Source organism: Carcharodon carcharias, chromosome 13 (genome assembly GCF_017639515.1).
Source record: "Carcharodon carcharias isolate sCarCar2 chromosome 13, sCarCar2.pri, whole genome shotgun sequence".
Classification (NCBI taxonomy): domain Eukaryota; kingdom Metazoa; phylum Chordata; class Chondrichthyes; order Lamniformes; family Lamnidae; genus Carcharodon; species Carcharodon carcharias.
This window is the reverse complement of record NC_054479.1, coordinates 104,135,823-104,151,579: the sequence shown is the minus strand read 5'-3', so window position 1 is coordinate 104,151,579 and position 15,757 is coordinate 104,135,823. Positions and strand designations below refer to the sequence as shown.

Here is a 15,757-nt window from a genome sequence, read left to right as displayed (position 1 = left end):
TATCACAGTGACAGCTAAATGGCTGGAGTCCCAAAAATAAATATAAGTTCAGAACTTTTTACATCCCTTGTTTCCTTGAAATTTTTTTTTTTAGCCATGTTCAGTTTATTTTTCCTGACCTTTTTTGGGGTTACTTTTTTCCACTGATTTTTCTGTCCTGCTTCTGTTAAATTAAAACATGAAAAAAAAACACACGTTTTATAACTTGCCATGAAACCTGACTTTTATGATCTTTAATTATAATGTTATGATTAGGTGACAGTTGCTGCAAGGATTTTATATTTTTACAGTGCATTTAATTTTGAACAGACACCAGACACTGATTTTATTGGAAGTTGTAGAAATAGAACTACATTTTATTATTGACTTTTGACAGTTAATAATTTATATTTTGGGGTGCCCCAGCTACTGTTCTCATGATTTACACAAGTTCAAGTGGACGTGAACTTGCCAGTAATTGATTCCTGTTATAAATAATGCTATTCCCTCAGGTTCTTTACAGTATTTGCTGCACTAGCCTCACACTAACAAGGTTTTGTTTATATATATTTTACTGAGCCTGTAAAGGGTTATTACTGCAGTGCTCCTGTCAACCCATGTGCCCTTCTAACAGAGATCATTAACAATCCAATGGGTTGAAAACTGGTAGCATTTATAATTTATCTTGATTCACAGTGACTTGGATCCCAGGATGGTTATGCTGTTTCAAGACATTGGACGTCATTATGTAAGCACAACTTAAATTGGGAGGTAGATGCAATGTGGGTCAGAATGTTTATCTTCTACCTCAGAGACTAAGGTCTGGATTTTCATGTAGTCGTGGAGACTTCGTGGAGCTTCCAAAATGGCAAGCAGGACCCAGATGTGGAAGTCCTGCCCCCATTTCCGACGAATCCCATTTTTGCTGGTAGGGCTAAGGGGACTGAGTTCAAACAGACCCTGTTTCGCTGTAGCAAAGATCTTAACCTGCAGTGTGGGAGTAACAGATTCTTAGAGTTGGATTTTTACATCCCCCACCCCGGGCCAGGTATGTTTTTGACGGGGTGGGGCACGGGAAATATGTCGGATGCCCAGTCCACCACTTTCTCACCCATCCCCTACCTGTTTCCCATAATACAGGAATGGGAAGTCACCCAATAGACCACCCACCCGTTGGCCTATTGAGGCCCTTAATTGCACATCATCGGAGGGTGCCATCTGTGTGGGGGGAAAGTGTTGGCAAAGATGGGGAATGAGATGAGTGAGGGGCAATGAGGAATGAGAGCTAGAGGGCCTAATATTTAACAAACAACTGAGACGAAATCCCACAAAACAGAGGCAGGCCTGATTTGTCACTGGCAGCACCTGTGGCCATCTCTGATCCATGTCCAGTGATGGGTGAGGGTGGGGATGCATCTCCATCCTGCACCCACGTCCCCTGGAACAAAGATCCCGCCATTTGGGGGAGTTCCTCCTGAGGCAGGTGCGGTGAGCTGGGAAATTTCTCAACTCTCACTACTGAACATGCAAGCAAAAACCTAGGTTCAATTTTGAAGGTTAACAGGATACACCTGTCTATTTTCTGAAACTCAATAAAATAAGAGGTGTATGCTAAAACCAGAATTAGAACTTTAAGTGATGTGGTTCTTTTTTTTTCTAGATTGGAAATTTGATTCCATATAACTAAAGGATAATTCTGTCCCTCCATGTGTTGTGGAACAGTTTTGAACAACTGTTTCTTGAGCCACATGACTCATTATCTCAGTATTCCCACTGGTTTTCTACTTTTAGGGGTTTAATAGTCCACTAATTTTTCACGTCTGAGCTTGAGCACAGGCCAGATCGATAGGATGGAAATCTCCTGCCTCTATTGATTGGAAGTATCCTTGGAGAAATTAGTCTAAGTGATGCCAATCCAACTGTTAGTGGCTGAGAATCCACAGCACAAAACCACTTTTAATTTGGCAATAGTTGACAATCACAGGGAGAAAGAGGCCACAAGGGCTGGAGATTGAAACTGGGGGCAAGATTTTTAGGCCCCATAGGGGCAGGGAATGGAGGCGGGCAGGCGCAAAAAATAGCGCTGCCAAATGTTTGCTGATTCCTCAGCTTCATCCTGTCCTCAGGCCATTTTCCTAGGGATGGCATGGGGTTGTGGGGGGGTGGTGGTTGGATGGGTGGGTGGTGGCGGACAGTGGTGTAAGGTGGCGGGGGATGAGGGGGTAGGTGTGCAGCAGTGTTATCTGGTCACCTATAAATCTGATTAAAGCTTATTAGTCGTCCGTTTTCAGCAGCCCACCTGCCATTCTTAATTGGATGGCGAGTCCACCTTCTGGCTTTTAATTTATCAATTTGGGGAAAACGACAGGCAACAGTGAGGCCTGGCCCCCATTTGAGTCTGATGGCTGGATTCAGAAGACCACATAAAAAAGCTGCCCATGATCTTTTCTTCTAAGATTGGGGTTGTTACAATGATAACTTATAGAAAAAAGGACAGTGCTTAACTTGCAGGGTGTCACAATGAGATACAAATATTCTGTTTCTTCACACTGATGATCACAACCTTGGTAAATACAAAATCAACATGTTCACCTTTCAAAAGTAACAAAACACAGTAAAAGTGAAAGTGAAACTCTATGCACTGTGTGTTTACTTTGCACACAAGAGCCTGCTGCAATGCTCTTGCTACTTTAACCTGTTTCCAAATACGTTTGGGAGAATAATTCCTCTCTTGGACAATTAATCTGGTGGAAGTTTTTCAGTAATATTCAATATGCATAGCCTTGCTTTGTGAACACTTACTATACAGAGAAGGGTTAAGTTAGTGTTTAAATATAAAAAAAATCTAGTAGTGGGAGATTTAAACCAGAATGCATGATTAGGATCTTGTAGGGAATAAAGAATTCTATAGGGTGATGCTCTTGGCTTTAGTGCCTAATCATATCTAAGATATGGACACTCTGCGCTGCTAAAGCAAACGCTAATTCTTTGTCCCTGTTTTGTGTCTGAGTAGCATAGCCCCCGAATTTCCTGTATGGCTTTACTGAAGCCGCAGGAATGCAAATGAATGTCAGCATGCTGTCCCCATAGATTTCCTCAACAGCTGCTGAAGTGATTTGCCGAAATATTTCCTGCTTCAAATTCCACTACAATTTATTTCATCTGGAATAAATAGGGAGACCTCACAGTCAAACTGATCTGTTGTGTTGTCACTACCTGTGATGTACCTGCTTGGGCACCATGGAGCAGTCTGGATGAAGTTACAAAAAAGTCTTTATTAACAGTACTGAACTATGTATATATTTACATTAGAATGTGAAGGCATGGTGAGGACTCCATGCTAGGCCCTTACATGTTGCTATCTATCTCTTTCAGCCCTTGGCTCTTGGTCATATGCCTTCTTACATCACCATTTGGGTGGTACTGTACTGAGTCCCATGTTAACCCTTTAGGTTCCAGGCCCTTCTAATACACCTTCCCCCTAAGTCTTAATCCTCTGGATATAGACTGACATTGGTTTACTTACAGTTTGCTTCAATTCTTACATCACTATAAGCCTTGTGTATTTAACTTTATAGTTGCAACTATAAACTACTTCCTGATTAACATTACAACATTAACAGTACGCATCACCAATGTTTTACTATCCCATCTCCCCCTTCAAGTCCTTGAAATTGGAAATTTGGGTGGTCTGGAAGCATTGTACCCCTGCTACATCTCATTTGCCATCCAGTCGGGAGAGTGGTAGCCTTCAGAGGTTCTTGACCTTGGCGGTGGTTTAGAGGTTGTATCTGGACGTAGGCATGGCTTCATGCAGTGCTTTCGTTAACCAATGCTGTATCACTCCTGGTTGATCTGGTTGATGTGGCATTGATTTGTTGTGGTGAGCGCTTTTTTTTCCTGGGTGGACGAAAGCGGTATTCGTCAAGTCGGTGGTGTTTCTTCTTCTGCCTTTTTCGGTGTCTGGAAGCTCTCGGTGGTTGAAGGAGAGCAGTCCTGTGGATGGAAGAAGAGTAGGGAGATAGTTCACCTTTGTGTAATTGTGATTGCGTGAGGCTGCTACCTGGTTCCAGCTGATGCTGTGGTTTCGGCATGTTGGTTGGTAGTTGTTGGTCAGTGTTTCTACCGTCTGCACCATGGTTGCTGGTGGAGACAGGCTTCTCAGGCGGTTGTTCTGGCTCTGGTATCATTCCCATTGGGGATGCTGTGGTAACCTCCTATGCGGTGGGTTGGTCTGGCTCTTGGGTAGGATTGGGGACCTGAAATTAAGAAGAAAAGACCTGCTCCACAAACAGAGAAGAGAGATTACAAACAAAGTCAACACATGAATGTTGTGTAATGGTTGGGACTTTGGGAGGATGCTTTTCAGGCTGGGTGGGAACCATGCTTGTCTTCACATCTTTTGCCGGCTGAAGGAGATCTAGAGCAATGCAGGTGTCTCTGCTGAGGAGTGAAAAGGGCTGATTCCGCACAATGTACGTTAGCTCCCTATTCTGTTTGTTGTTGTACCTCAGTGGCTCCTGAATCATACCAATGACTGGGAGTTGGACTCCCCATGTGCCATAGAGTGGGGTGTCTGTTGTTCGACTCAAAGACTTGGAGTCATGGTTCCTCATTCGATAGGACTGTCACTGCGGCACCAGAATCTAACTTAAAAAAAGTTGGTTATATGGATGTTCATTGAGATGTCTGCATTCCAGAAGGAGGAGCCGCATCATCTGATGTCACCCAGGAAAAAAGGCTGCATGTCTCCTGGGTCAGTGGCCTTGACTTCATGGATGGCTCTCAGGTCATCTGCTGTCCTGAGGTCGTGACTGGCACAGCCTACTGAAGTGTCCCTGTCTGTGGCAGTGGAAGCACTTGGCAGCACTTGCAGGACATTGGTCCTTCCTGTGAGTGCACATCACGTAGCAGCACTGGCACGGTCGTTTGGCTGGGTGGTTGGGTGATGGCTTACCAGGACTTTGACAGTCCCTGTGCTTGTGTGGCTTAATGCGCTGGACTGCGGCGTGGCTTCTGCCCCATGAAACGCCTTTACCTCTGAGAATGGTCTCGCTGCTTGGACAGCCTAACTAGCTGGGCAGACTTGTTCAAGACTAAGGTCATCTTTGGCTTGAAGAAGGTCGGAGAGCGAATCGTCAGTGACACTCCATCACAATTCTGTCTCAGATGAGTTCGGAATTCCAATCACCGTATTTACATCCTTCTACCATCAGTACAAAGCATTGATAAAGGAGTCAACAGGCTCTTCAAGCTGTCGGATGCTCCTGTTAAATTTGATGAGTTCCAAGATCTTGTTAGGTCTCAGTTTGAAGAAAAGGCAGAAAGATTTTAAAACATCGTCGAATTTGGAAGATGATTCATCTGTGGCTTGCCTGGCGATGATACCATCTGCAGTTGGCCCAATGGAATAAAGTAGTGTGCTAACTTGTTCTGCCTCCGACTTTTTATTTAATCCTGCAGCAGTGCTATACCTCAGGAACCTTTTCCTCCAATAACTCCCAATTGTGAGATTGGTCAGGGCATTGGGAAGGCACATTGGATGTAGTTGGGAAGAATTGTGTTCCAACTTTATAATATTTTAATGTGTGGGTGTCACTTTAAAAGTGAAGGGGATTTCAAGATGGCGCCACTGATATCGATCAAGGCAGGATTTTCGTGCACTTTGCCGTTTTGGTGTGAAATTCAAAATGGTAGTGGCTGTCCACTGGGGAAGAAACCTCAAAATGGCTGTGGGTCTGGTTACTGCTGAGGGCTGTTTTAGTCGTGACAGTGTGTTGCGGGTTCGGGGATAGGCTGGGAAGGCAGAATTCTCGCCGGCTGGGAGGCCAAAGTATCTCAAGGTACTTGATTTAAAAATAATAAATTTCCTCCGTGTTTGATCTCTTCTTTCAAGACATTCTGGACTCGGGCACCATGTGGGGAGGGTGCTGAGTCCAAGTTCAGGCTAGTGAAGAAATGCACAACAGAGTTTCTGCCTGACTGAGTTTTTAAAAACAAACTTCACAGGACTGACTTGCCTAGAATTCTAAAAGGATTTTAACTCACTTTGCAGGCTGATGGTTCTTCTTTGTTGAAGCTGATCTTCTACAGATATTCAGCAGAGACTTTGCTTGAGCAAAACATTTGCATTTTTTAATCTGCTGCCAGGCCCTCCTGTCTTTGGAGCATGGGTGCGTTTTTTCAGCATCTTGCTTCTTGAGTGAGGCTGCTTCAGTGCAGAATCGTTGTTGGTGTCCTTTTCTTGAGAGTCCTCGAGTATTTTAGAAAGGATATGGATTTTTATCCCCCGCTGCTACCATGTGTTCTGTTGTCACTACTCGTGATGTGTACTGCTTGGGCACCATGATGCAGTCTGGTTGAAGTTACAAATAGTTCTTTATTAACATTACTGAAATATGTACATTTTTACAGTAAAGGGTAAAGGTATGGAGAGGAACCCATGCTAGGACCTTACATGTTGCTACCTATCTCTCAACAGCCCTTAGCTCTAGGTCATGTGCCTTTTTACATCACCATGTGGGCAGTACTGTACTCAATCCCATGTTAACCATTTAGGTACCAGATGCTTCTGCTACACAAACCAGCAGCAGCCTCCTCATTTCCCCATCTTTATTCTTCCTCTCTCTTTTGTTTTTCACTGTTTCTCTACCTACTGCTTGCCACCAAAAGAAGATCTGGCAGTACCCACTTCTGAATCATCCTACCCCAGATCCCTGGTACAGTGCCTGCATGGGAATAATCTCCTTATTAACTTTGAGGATGCTCAGTATAAATACAGTATGAAACTGTTGAAGTTTAATCTTAAATACTTTAGAGACAAATGGTTTGTCTCAGCACATGGTCTGTTACAGAGGTGTTCAATCCAAACTGATTAGAGGAGGTTGTCCCTGATCAGCATTGAGTTGCTGGAATTCATGTATTGAATCGACACCATGTGGACTGCAGTCGCTCAAGAAGGCAGCTCACCAGCTTCTCAAGGGCAATTAGGGCTGGCCAACAAATGCTGGTCTAACCTGCGCCACTCACATCCTGAAAAACAATAAAAAAAACACAACAAAAGTTAGTTAAAAGTGACAAACTTATGAAGTATCAGAGTTGCGCTTAAAAAATGCCCATCTCTTTATTGCTTGATCATACTTTGTAGTACACATGCCGGATGCTGACCTTATGGATTACATTTCATAAATTTAATTAAATTCTCTTGTTGCTGTTCATGGGCCAGCTAGCAAGAAGATAACCTTCACTGCTGTTACTTTTACTGAGTAATACATGCAGAGCAGCTGATAGCCTACAAACGGTGCTTCTGCTACACTAATGATACAGGTCCATTTCTCTTGTAATGATATGTAAGCCTAACCTCAAGCATCTGATAAACATGGTTTCGTATTTGTTCCTGCTAAGCAGCCCGTGTGTGCAGCTCGTTTGTGAATATTGCAGGCTGAGTTTGCACCCTCCTGCCAAGTGGGAGCGGGGGGTGGTGAGAATGTGTGGGTGGAGCGCAAAATCCTACAGTGCTGCTGCAATGGCTGCAGCCTCTCTTTTTGTAGGTTGGGAGTGGCCGGAGTACTTCTCTCGCCCTTTCCCATTGGTAGGGGCCCCTCCAAGGTCCTGCCTTCCTCTGGGCTCTGATATTGAGAAGGCCCAGTGCTCGTGAGGCTACACCTGGTTTGTCCACATGGCCCTCTGACACTGGCTAGTCATCTGATTACTATGCTACAGAAAAAAAATATTTTGTGTTTCTAATTTTGAAAATGGGGATCTTTTGATTTACTTATTTTACATTGCTGTCTCATCAGTCTGATAAATGCATTATTTGCTCTGCTGTTACCTTCATGTCAGCTGCGTGTATGGGGAGAGGGTTGAGCAGTGAGCAGCCTGAGTGCTAAGTCAGAATTTGTTTATGTTTGTGGTCATTAATGATTTGTGTAGAGCTATAGCTCAGTGTTTGAGCACTGAGTAATATCTGAGTTGACACAAGTTGCAACAGTCTTTTATTTTTGATTCCTTGCTGTTATGATATAGAACTTCAAAAGGACATAGACAAGTTGGAGGAGTGGGCAGGTATGTGGCAGATGAAGTTCAATGCGGAGTGGTGTGAGGTGATGCATTTTGGTAAGAAGAACATAGAGAGACAATATAAAATTAGGGGTACAATTCTTAAGGGGGTGCAAGAGCAGAGGGACCTGGGTTGATATGTGCATAAATCATTGAAGGTGGGAGGACAGGTAGAGAGAGCAGTGAATAAAGCATCGAGTATCCTGAGCTTTATTAATAGGGGCATAGAGTACAAGAGGCGAGAGATTATGCTGAGCTTATGTAAGACACTAGTTAGATCTCAGCTGGAGTATTGTGTACAGTTCTAGGCACCACACTAGGAAGGATGTGAACGCATTGGAGAGAGTGCAGTAAAGGTTTACAAGAATGGTTCCAGGGATCAGAAACTTCAGTTACAAAGATAGATTGAAGAGGTTGCGACTGTTCTCCTTGGAAAGGAGAAGGCTAAGAGGAGATTTGATAGAGGTGTTCAAAATCATGAGGTGGCTGGATGGAGTAGATAGGGAGAAACTGTTTCCATAAAAGGATCGAGAACGAGAGGGCACAGATTTAAAATGATTTGCAAAAGAAGCAAATGTGATGTGAGAAAAATACTTCTTCACACAAGGAGTGGTTCAAGTCTGGAATGCACTGCCTGGAAGCGTGGTGGAGAGGAGTTCAAGCAAGGCATTCAAGAGGGCATTAGATATTTATTTGAAGCTAAACAATTTACAAGGAAAAGATAACAGAATGGCACTAAGCCACAATGTTCATTCGAAGAGCTGGTGCAAACATGATGGGTCGAATGGCCTCCTTTTATGCCGTAACACTCTATAATTCTGTGATGATTCTGAATGAAATTCTTGCAACAATGTGATAAAATTCCAGCCTCGATCTTGGGTCATTGCAGTAACTGTTGCTGCAGTGCAATGAAATTTATAAATATGCAGTGCTGAACTGCATGCTATTCAGCTAATTAACTCTTGGTGTTGATTGGTATTCCGTGTTTTAGCGTACTATCCTTTCACTTATGAGCTTCAGTTCACTCAAGCTCTAATGGTTAGGATGAAAGTCTTGGCTGGCATTGAACATTCCATGTGGATGAGTTTAAGTTGTCCCAATCCAGTTCCCAGTGGACAATCACCCACAACACAAACTACCCAATTTTTTGGTGATTGTCAACCTCTCTTGGAGATCTCATGTGGGCTAAGGCACATGGGCAAGGGAATTAATCGACTGCAATGCTACAACCAACCTTTTTATTCATTCATGTGATGTTGGCATCGCTGGCTAGGCCAGTATTTATGCCCACCCCTAGTTGTCCTTGAGATGGTGGTGGTGAGCTGCCTTCTTGAATCGCTGCAGTCCCTGTGGTACACTCATGGTGTTGTTAGGGAAGGGGTTCCGGGACTTTGACCCAGCGACAGTGAAGGAACGATGATATATTTCCAAGTCAGGATGGTGCGTGGCTTGGAGGGGAACTTCCAGGTGGTGGTATTCCCTGGAGTGCTTGATGCACGTAATGGGGTAGGATTTTCTCTGTAGGCTTCTGAACCACGCCATCAGGCTGAAATGTGGGTCAAAAACCCACAGTGTGTGGGAAACAGTCACTCATTGTGATTTTCCCTGGGGCAGCCTGGATAGGCTCGCTGCCCTCAGTGTCCTCGGGCTCGCTGCCCTCAGTGTCCTCGGGCTCGCTGCCCTCAGTGTCCTCGGGCTCGCTGCCCTCAGTGCCCTCGGGCTCGCTGCCCTCAGTGCCCTCGGGCTCGCTGCCCTCAGTGCCCTTGGGTGGGCTTTCGAAGCTGGAAGGTCAATCAAGGGCCTTCCAGCCTGAAAGCAGCAACAGAATAGATGGGAGATGGTGCTTCAAAATGCAAGTGCCCTTTTCCAACCCTATAAAATGTAACTAAAAAAAAATTGCTTTTATAGTCAGGCCACCACTGAAGGGTTAGCCCCTCTTTAGGGTGGCCTGTGGCTGTCCAGCAGGCAGGCAGGCAGAGTCAGCCTTTAAGCCTGCCCTGGACCTCTGGCTCCACCAAATCTGCCAGTGGGAGGTTTATGGTGTTGTTAGGGAAGGTGTTCCGGGACTTTGACCCAGCGACAGTGAAGGAACGATGATATACACCCACACACACACACTAACACACACACACACATACACACACACACTAACACACACTAACACACACACACACATACACACACACACTAACACACACTGACACACACTAACACACACACACACTAACACACACTAACACACACTAACACACACTAACACACACACACACATACACACACACACATACACACACATACACACACACACATACACACACACACTAACACACACTAACACACACACACACACCACCACCCCCCACCCCCCCCCCACCCCACCCGTCCTAGTGCGGTTAAACTGGCCCCTGCCACCTGCAGAATCTGGATGCTGACCAGAAAATCCAAGGTAGCCTCCTTTAGTCGGTCTTAATAGACATTAATGATCTTGATCACTCTCCACAATGTCCAGGCGTGTAGCCCTGCCATCAGCCCCCCACACTCCCAATCCAGCCCCCTGTAAAAATGGTACAGGGGTGGGATGGAGCTGGGGAACAAACGCTCAGGAGCACCTGCCTGCTTCCTATGCTGGTCCTGGATAAAACCCTGGATGTCTGAAAGGGGAAGTTTTTAATTCCTTGATGTTGACATGCCATGCCTTGATGGCCAAATTTTTTTCAAAAAGTCCTGTAATGTCCACAAATACACGTTTTCTTAGCCCATAGTTACATACAGACAGAATACATGCTGTGATGTGCAAAAACAAGGCACTTTCATAAACTGATTTTGAGGGTCTTAAGATGGCAGTTTATCTCAGGTAGTCACATTCTCACCTCTAAGTCAGAACATTGAATATGTTTAAGTACAGATTGGCGAAGCACATGTGAGGCTGAATATAAAAGACACGATATTCCGCTCAGATCATGAGGTGTTCCTATCTGACATCCTATCAAATAATTACATTTGGGAAGCACAGGAACACTCCGAGGCCACCTCTGGAAGTGACTGACGTTGCTGCATCTGACAGAATATATAAGGCAGACCCGAAACTTGTAACAGCCATTTGTAAAGAGCACTTTTCATTAATTACAGTGCATGGAAGAAATCTTATGATTAGTATTTTTTTATTGATAACTTTTTTTTAATGCGGTGCTGTGAAGTGAAGTTAGGGGCTTTGGGGTCCACTTTTGTGTAGGTGTGCCTTTAAACTATTGGGAATATATGTTGTGCTGTGACAAAAAAAAACTAAGGAATCCTTCACTGTTAAGGTGTTCATATCCTTGAGTGTATTCTAAGGCAGTAACACATCTTAAGAGTTGAATTGATGTTGGTAAACTGCTTGTGGTTTGTCGTTTGAGATTTACATTGATATCTTAACTCTGTGGCTAAAAAGATGTGAAACATTGCAGCCATTGTGTCTTCTTTATATTGTGAAAAAAATAGTCTCACCCACTTGTACAAGTTCGTTCCCAAATGCAGGTAGCTGCTGCAAAGTAGCTAAGTAATAGTGATACCTTTTTGAATTACTTTTTGGGCCTATTTAAAAGGTTAGGCAGCCTCCACAAAAATATGTATATTGTGCTGCAGTTAATTTAAGATTTCTCTTATTTTTTGATACAGGAATACAAATTGGCAATAAAATTTCAGAGGGTTTTGTCTTGGGACTTAGAAATTCTTTATTTCATGATTGATGGTAGATTGTGGAATTTTATGGCACTGATGGCCTTGTTTTGATCCTGTATTATTTATGTGCATTATAGTAAATTTTGGCCCTCAGGAGTTTGTTACTTTTTTCTTTTTCCAGAGATTGGGCTGGATTTCACAGTGGGTGTATTGCTTGCTCCCCCCACTGACCCCCTCCCGCCTGTCGCAGGAGTCAGCAGGCAGCCTTAACACGCTGCTGCTCAGCTAAACAGGCTGAGAGTGGGCTTTCCGCCCCTCAGTGGGAAGAAATCCTGCCCTTAAGAACTGCCAGCTAACTTCAGCAGTCCCAGTCGCACCAGAACTGAGTTGTAGGTGGTGCTGGGACTGCAAGCAGGCCCACACAGAAATTTGATGGATCGCGGAGGCAAGTATGTCCCTTGCTTGGGGTGGTAGGATCGGGCAGCCTAAGGAGGCAGGGTGGGTTTTGACGGCCAGGTGGAGCAGATCAAAGTGGGGATTGGTGTTGGTGGGGGGTGGGGGTGGAAAGAGGGTAATGCTGTCAATGCACACAGAACACTCCCGCCCCCCCCACAAGGATGCACCCCCTTCCTTCCTGCCTTCTAAATGCTTTTGTGAAAAAGAAAGTGGCCTCCAGCTCCTGCCTATGCCTGCCTGCCTCCCCAGGTCAGCCATATTAAGGCATGGCCAACGTAATAGCCCAGTCAGTTGGCTTGGTAACAAGTTCAATTGACCGTTTCTAAAAATTATTTCGTGGAATGTGGGCAAGGCCAACATATGTTGCTCATCCCTAATTTCCCCTTGAACTGAGCGGCTTGCTAGGCCATTTCAGAGGGCAGTAAAGAGACAACCACATTGCTGTGGGCCTGGAGTCACATGTAGACTGGGTAAGGATGGCAGATTTTCTTAGCTAAAGGACATTAGTGAACCAGATGAGTTTTTATGACAATCGATGATGGTTGCCATGGTCACCATTACTGAGACTAACTCTATATTCCATGTTTTTTTTAAATTACTGAAGTTAAATTCCAGCAGCTGCCATGGTGGGATTTGAACCCGTGTCCCCAGAGCATTAGCTTGGGTCTCTGGATTACTAGTCCAGTAACATGACGACAATGCCACCATTTATTTAAGAATGGCAAGCGGGCTGCCAATTTCAGTGCCCGCCCACCACCTGTATTATGGGAGACAGCTCGCGGGGGGGGGGGTGCGGAAAGGCAGTGGGCTTGCCCCCCCACCCTCATATTTCATGCACCGCCCTGCCAAAAATACACCTGTGTGGTAGTTCCATATGAGTTGTCAACTTTAATAAACTTAATTTTCTCTGCTTTGTCTCAGTTGTTTCTAGTTTTACTTCAACATTGGTAACATGCAACAACTTAATAATCATGAATGCTTTTGTTAGCCAGCAGTGTAGGCTGAAAATGAGAAGCATACCAACACACAAAAAGCAAGAAAGAGACTAATTCTCTTCACCCAGTCATTAAACACACCACATCAACTGGTTGGACCCACAAAAAGGAAAATCAAATCCTTAAGTCTCTCCCTGTCAGTTTACAGCCTCTTCATTGGCAAGTCCTCTCCTATGCTTTCTCACCACAACACAGGGACACTGGATTCCATGTGACCCCAGGCCAAAACTTCTGAGGAACCCAGAGGAGGTTTAGCACCCAAACATGCAGTGTGCAAGCCCACCAGCATGTGGATGTGCCCTGGCACTCATGAACCAAACTCTCAGCTGTGAGTGAACAGATCCCCTACTTTGTGGATAACTTGAGTGAGCTGAAGGCTAAGGGATTAAACCGTGACAGAAAATCTGAAATGGATCCCAAAAGTGGACTGATGTCTAAATACGTCATTTTTCCAGCAACTCCTGCAACCAAGCCTGCACCAAATGTAGTGCTTTGCGTTCTTTTGGATTCAACCAGGGAGGTTAAGAAGGGGACCCTGACGTTTAGGCAGTCCAGCGTCTCCATAAATTTTGCCCAGGCTTGCATCCTGGAGAAGACACTCCAGTTTTGCATCTTGGAGAAGACACTCCAGTTTTGCATCTTGGAGAAGACACTCCAGTTTTGCTCCAGAGCATTGAGAAATGGGAAATTCAGCTGGCCAAGAAGAGGGGTCAAAGAAAATGAAGGCTAGTGAATCGTCTCACGAGATGGAAAGCTGCCAATTAAGTAAAGAAAGAAATGCTTTTCTTAAATAATCTGTTATTTTTATATATGTAAACATATCTATCTTTATTGGAATTTAATAACCAGGTTAAAACTCCACGGTAAGTCTTAAGAAAGTAATTAGATTTGAAAAATGCATTGGCATTAAACATTGGCCAGTAGATACGTGAGCTTGGAGTCTGCGTCCAGGGCATCTGTTTACATTGTTTGCCAAGCTAAGAGATACAGCTTTGTCAGCTGTCAAGTACACAGGACCTGTTTACTAAGCACTCTGGATATTGTATCCATCAGTAATTTTAAAGGGTGCAGTTCCTCTCCATTATTCAAGAAAGAACACAGGAAATCCTGCTCATGATTAGTGCCCCTCTAGAACACTAAAGTTGACCTGACTCAATTTTGCAACAGATCCTTTGTTAATTGTTTAACATGTGATGTTCATTTTGCAGAGCAGTGAATCAAGACACTTGAAAGCAAGATGCTCATTTATAAGATTATGCCTCAGTTATGTGTGCTGATATTTTAAAGCCAAAGCATCTTGTACTCTGCTGCTTGTTAAAATTGCATTTTGAACTTGATTGTTTTACAAAAGTAAATGATTCAGACCTGAAAACCACACATTACTGTTCTATTTTGAATCATACCAGCCAGAAGATTTATTTATGTTATGGAAACAATAAATTACTTGCATCTATTCAGTGAAAATTCTAAATTAAATGGTAGCACAGTTTTATTTCTGAATCCCACAGCTCCTATTTCCTAAGATCTATGGGAAAACTTTAAATTAAAAATATATTAGACTTAAGAGGAGATTTTCCTCATCCAGTATGAGGCATGTTCCATTCCCAAGTGTGGCAAAGAGTATAGAGGGATAAAGATCCATTGCACCAGGCTTCCTGCTTCACTGTGCAATGCCAGTATTTTCTTAATATTGCCCAGAAACCTGATGACTGACACTGAGTTTGTATCTTTATTTTTATTCTTTCACAATATGTGAGCATTGCTGGCTAGGCCAGCAGTTGTTCCCCATTCTTAATTGCCCTTGAGAAGGTGATGGAGAGCCCCCACCTTGAATAGCTGCAGTCCATGTGGTGTAGATATATCCACATTACTGTTAGGAAGGGAGTTCCAGGATTTTGACCCAGCGACAGTGAAGGAACAGCAACACGGTTCCAAGTCTGAACGATGTGTGGATTACAGGGGAATGTGCAGATGGTGGTATTTCCATGCATCTGCTCTCCACCTAGGTAGTAGAGGGTTTGGAAGGTGCTATCGAAGGAGTCTTGATGAGTTGCTGCAGTGCATCTTGTAGAGGGTACACACTGCTGTCACTGTGCATCAGTTGTGGAATTACTGAATGTTTAGAAGTAACCTTGGCCCAAATAAGCATGGTAGGCGAGGAACTTCCCTACCTCCTGCCTTCAATGATCGGGACAGGGGCGTGCTCTAAAACAAGTTTTGGGGCTTTCCCTGGGTCTCCTGCGGGTCGGTTGGGGATCCTGGAGAAGCCAGGTAATCTACCTGATTGGTTCTTATTTCAATGCCCATAAGGATGTTAAATCTTCTGAGAACAGCAACCAGAGTCCCCAGTGTCATCAGCTAGGAGTATAGATGGGTTTCTGTTTCTGCTCCTCTGATCCCTGCTTGAAGCCCTCCCAATGCCTGCAGCTGTGCTTTGAGAGTGCCCAGGCAATGCAAATGGCCAAGAGCTGTATCTGGGTGCTCTTGTGTAGCTGTAGCACACATCAAGTACAACGCTGAGCTTGGATGGATGTCCAAATAGTAAACTATATACCCTCTTATTGTTTAGAAATCTTTGCACTTTCCCCGTAACTCCGAAATAAATCCAA

General features: G+C 44.2%; 1 protein-coding gene across 11 annotated transcripts in view; it reads left to right on the top strand.

Annotated features, from left to right (window-relative positions):
* anks1b (ankyrin repeat and sterile alpha motif domain containing 1B) overlaps positions 1-15,757 on the top strand; it is an 865,501-nt gene that overhangs the window by 406,248 nt on the left and 443,496 nt on the right. The gene's annotated exons all lie outside the window — the stretch shown is intronic.